The sequence below is a fragment of the Myxine glutinosa genome, chromosome 3 (genome assembly GCF_964187855.1).
Source record: "Myxine glutinosa chromosome 3, kmMyxGlut1.1, whole genome shotgun sequence".
Taxonomy (NCBI): Eukaryota; Metazoa; Chordata; class Myxini; order Myxiniformes; family Myxinidae; genus Myxine; species Myxine glutinosa.
The window spans coordinates 101,421,593-101,427,037 of record NC_136263.1 but is presented as its reverse complement, the minus strand read 5'-3'; positions in this window follow the sequence as shown (position 1 = coordinate 101,427,037).

The window sequence follows — 5,445 nt, the reverse complement described above, 5'->3', positions numbered from 1 at the left end:
CTAACGTCAAAAGCGCGACACAGCGCGCGCTTTCGGGAGGGGCGGAGCCAAGCCTAGCAACATATATATACACACATCGATCATTGATCGTGAACCGGAAAATATAATAAATTACTGATATTTAGCGACTCGAAAGGTTCTTTATCAACAACTTATTTTCTCGTGCTTCTGCTGACCTGCCTGCAAGGTGTATAAATTGAAGTCCCGAGTGCGAATCACAGGTGAGCCCGTCCTGAGGTAATTAGCGATTGGGAACGATTCAGAATCTGTGGGTGAATATCCCTTGGTAATTTCCCCAACAGTTTTCCGGACGACAGACTGCCGGTAGGGGACATGTATTGCAGCGCAATACTCAGAATGCTTGTTTTTATTATCTTCATTGTATGTTTCATATTTTCAGCCTATTTTTCTAACCATATATTGCCTGAATTTTGCATTTTAAAACAAATTCGCCAAATTTGCAACGTTCACTTCAAGAATGTAATTTGCAACATGGACAACCTCTTGTCAATGCTTCTAATAGGAGTGATACAACTTTGATACTCACTCACTCACCGCAGGCAGGTTGGTGGTCTTTCCGTCTTCTACCGACTCCTCTCTGGCCTTGCCCCCCCCCCCCCCACCCCCAGCTCTCTCTGGGCTCTGTCCCGCAAATATTCCTACAGGTCGCACAAGATCTGCCTGCAACCCTCTTATGGTTAAACTGCCAAAATCAAGACTCTCTGCTCACCTTCACTCCTTCATTCCTCTTTTCTCCCGCCTCTGGAACAAACTTCCTCACTCTCTTCAATCCCACTCCACCCTCCAAGTCTTTAAAACAGCTGTTCACCACCATCTCTTAGCCTCCCCCATCCAAAACCTTGATCTTTTCTACCCCCGCTAATTTCACCCCAATTCCACTTTTTGAAATACCAACTTCTGTCCTGGAAGTCCTTGGTGTCCTTGTGTTTTATACTTCTCCCACTTCCCCCCCCCCCCCTTCCCACGCCTCCTCCCCCCAAGCCGTCTCCCTCCCACACATCTCCCTGCTCTCAAATGTTGTGTTTGTGTGCTTCCCCTTCTCTCCCCATCTTGTCTTCCTCTCCCTCTTTTTATATATTTTGTTTGTCTGGTTGATTTGTTTGTGAAGTAAATGTTAGCTCTTTCACGAGCCTCGATTGAGTATACAACAACAAAAAAAAAAAAAAAAAACTTTCGTGGGTGGAGGACCACCCTTTTTTGTGAAGTTAAATTCACAAAGGAAAATCACATACCTTTTAATTTACATATGAGGTCAGTTTTGGCCTAATATTTTCTCTTGGAGTGTTGCAGCATACCTCATTTTGGGGATCGGGGGCGGGAGTGGGGGGAGGTTAGGCCAGAACTGACCAAATTTCAAATTTAACTAATCAAACCCCAAAAAATTCTTTTGTGCACCACAAACAAAAGGCAGTTTATAGAACACCTTAGCCCACACAGTCTTGAGAATAAGGACATGGGAGAGGGCTTTTTCAACTCTTGCTTTGCATTCTGCACTAAATAGAAAGCCTAGGTGCCACCATAGTTGTCTAAATGCTGCATCTAACATTTACTCTGCCCTCAAGGTACGAGATGGCATTAAAGTGCCAAGATGACGATCAGTGTTCTACAATATTCAAGTATAAAATTAAATTAAAATGAAAGTTTTAAAGGCCATAGAAAAATATAAAAAACACTTTTCTCAGAAGTTTACCACCATTGATGCACCGTTTTATATAACACCTTATTTAACACGTTCAATTAGTTATTTATGCCTGTACGTTGTGTCCTTTATGACATCCCTCAAAACAAAGTTTCCTGTTTGGAATGATTTAATTTTGTTTGACTGGCAGACAGACAAACCAAAACAATTACCTTACTCCGATGCGCAATACAATTTGCCAAATTTGGAGCTGAAGTACTCCTAAGCTGCAGGTTCATGTTCTGATTCGTGTTCTCCAGTGGTCAGAATATAAAATTCAATTTCAAGTAAGTATTTCCTCGATCACATCATGACGTCTGTGGACAAACAGAGAACCAATTGCTTTGCGCATGTGCACGAGGTAATAACAAACAGATCACCAATGAAAATAACCACAATATTGTCGCAAAACCCAAATGTTCCCTATTCGGTCAGTCCGTAACCTGCAAGCAGGTGAACTCTAAACCCAGAGTTTATTTTAAATTCACAGCAAAAACGGTAAACTTCAGCAATCGTTGCGGCATGTCACAGCACACGTCAAAGTAACAGTGGACTAGCTGTTCTTAACGTGACCCCTACCCCCTTCTACTTTGCTTCCCATTTATAATATCCTGAAAGAGAACATTCACAAAGTCCCTACTTCAACAAGCTCCTCACACTTGCTAGCTGATTCTATATATGAAAATAACGAGAAATCTCTCAAATCCTGGCTATCTTTCTGTACAGGTTGAAGTCTAACTGCAACATTATAACATGTCCCATTTTAACTTTACTTTGATTTTATCATTGCTTGAATCTTGCTTGAACATCGTAATGTACCAGTACCCAATTCAGCACCGAGCAGATGCGAGGAAATAATTAGTGACAAAAATTAAATCCTACCTATATATATATATATATATATATATATATATATATATATATATATATATATATATATATATATATATATATATATATATGTATATATAAACAGACTTGGCATTTAATATGGAATCTTTTTTTTTTCTTGACTTGGGTTTACTTTCTTAACTCAGTATATCAATCTGGTGAGTTTCTTTTACACTTTGGTGATTTATTTGTGATAAGAACCATGTCACTGATTGTCTGTCGCAGCAAGAAGTCAACAACAGGATTATATCACAGGTGGCATGTCAAAATGTACGGACAGGTGCATTTGATGATTGGCTTCACAGTCGGGTACACAAGGGTTGTTGCGTTCTGTATTAGTGGAAAACAACTGCTGCACGTCTCCAAATGTTATTGCCGCTTCCTCTGGAGATGGTCCGTCAACTCGACAATGCTATTTGTCATGGAGTGGTGGCTTTACGAAATTACGGCATGAAACAGCGTGCTATTGCTCGGCAGTATGGCATCACTCAAGGTCATTAGGTCAGGTGTCAAAGATCCTGAAACGAAATGCTCAGATGGGTGTCCCTACTCCAATACCGAGGCCAGGACATCCCCGCAGAACCAAAAGGAGGGATGATTGCCAGCTGCACCGGTTAGTCTGCAATGGCCGTACCAAGTCATCTAATCGGCTTAGGGCTGAGTGGCAGCAACTGACAAATGTGCCTGTATCCAGAAGGCTAGTCAACCAACGACTGGTTCAAGCAGGCTATCGTGCCAGGCGTCCCCTGAGAAAGCCACGCCTGACCAGACAACACCGCCAGCGCCGATTGCAGTGGGCCAGAGAGCACCGTCAATGGCAGCCAGGACACTGGAATCACGTGATCTTCAGTGACGAGTCTAGATTTCTGGTCTATCGTCAAGATGGCCGCGTCCGAGTGCGCAGACAAGTGCATGAAGCCTACAACGAAGATTGTATAGTGCCAAGAGTCCAAGCTGGAGGTGGTGGGGTGACCGTTTGGGCTGCTTTTCATACAGGGGGCAAAACTGACCTGGTTGTTCTGAATGGAAACCTGAACCAGTTCAAGTACAGGGCCATTCTGGAAGAAACATTGCTTGCATTTGCTCGTGCAGCCTTTCGAGGAAACTTTGTCTTCCAAGATGACAATGCACGGCCTCATCGTGCTCGCATGATCCAACACTTTCTTGCTGACCGTGGTGTGGAGCATATGGAGTGGCCTACCATGTCCCCGGATATGAATCCGATAGAGAACTTGTGGGCAGAATTAACGCGTCAAATCAACCACTTGGACCAGCAGCCGACCTCTGTGCGTGAATTGCAGCAGGCTATTGTCACTGCATGGCAAGCGATTCCTGTCCAACCTTGGCAAATCTCATGAACAGCAGGCCTCAACGTGTACGTGCTCTCCTGAATGCTCGTGGGGGTTACACGAAGTACTGAACTGTAATTTTACTGTCCGTAATCCCAGTCGTAATTTAACTTTTGTTTTTGTTAAAAAAAAATTTGGTTAATGTGCAAAATAAAGAGATACTTCTGGAAAACATACAGAAGTTTAACACAGTACTGTCCATGAATTGAGTTCGATATCAGTTTACATCACTTTCAAGGATCAATTTATTTGTTTCGAAATGTCAAATGTGGTTTTTGTTTCTTTTAAAGTTCACATTAACAAAATCTAGAATAATTTCAACATAATTCCAATGAAATTTTGGTTCTAAGACATCTTGAAAAGTAAGTTCACCCCCACAAAAAAAATATTCCATATTAAATGCCAAGTCTGTATATATATATATATATATATATATATATATATATATATATATATATATATATATATATATATATATATATATACATATATATATATATATATATATATATATATATATATATATATTGTTGCGGATATGAGGATTGCATTTTTTTATTGTGTGCTTTATTATTACTAGGGCATGCCCGTACTATATATATATCTAAAATTATACCCCCCCCCTCTATTTACATGAAATGGTTTGGTCCATTCGCAAAGCCAAAGCGAACGGCTTGCGAGTACGGTGGCAATCCCCCCCCTCTATTTACATGAAATGGTTTGGTCCATTCGCAAAGCCAAAGCGAACGGCTTGCGAGTACGGTGACAATCCCCCCCCTCTATTTACATGAAATGGTTTGGTCCAAAGCGAACGGCTTGCGAGTACGGTGACAATCCCCCCCCTCTATTTACATGAAATGGTTTGGTCCAAAGCGAACGGCTTGCGGAGTTTGGTAAAGAAATCGCCATAGCTCGGTAACTACTTCTCCGATTAATATGAAACCTTGAAAAGGCACATCCTCGGGTCCCCAGCAATATACCTGGCAAGTTTAAAGTATATCGGACCCGTGGTTGTCGAGAAACAGCGGTCACAGACACACAGACAAACACACACACACACAGAGATTACTGGAATTATAGATAGACTAGGACGTGCCCGTACGTGGGTGCCCGTTCCTTGCCAAAAAAAAAAAAAAAAAAAAATTGGTGTAGGGGTGTGTGTGTGTAAACATCCTAGGGCGTGCCCGTACGTGGGTGCAAAAAAACATGCGTGCAAACAACAACAACAAAAAAAAACTTTGAAACCACGTGGCAGTAACGACCACAGAGCCCCCCCCTCTATTTACATGAATGGTTTGGTCCATTCGCAACGACCACAGAACCCCCCCCCTCTATTTACATGAAATGGTTTGGTTCATTCGCAAAGCCAAAGCGAACGGCGAACGGCTAAATCGCCATAGCTCGGTAACTACTTCTCCGATTAATATGAAACCTTGAAAAGGCACATCCTCGGGTCCCCAGCAATATACCTGGCAAGTTTCAAGTATATCGGACCCGTGGTTGTCG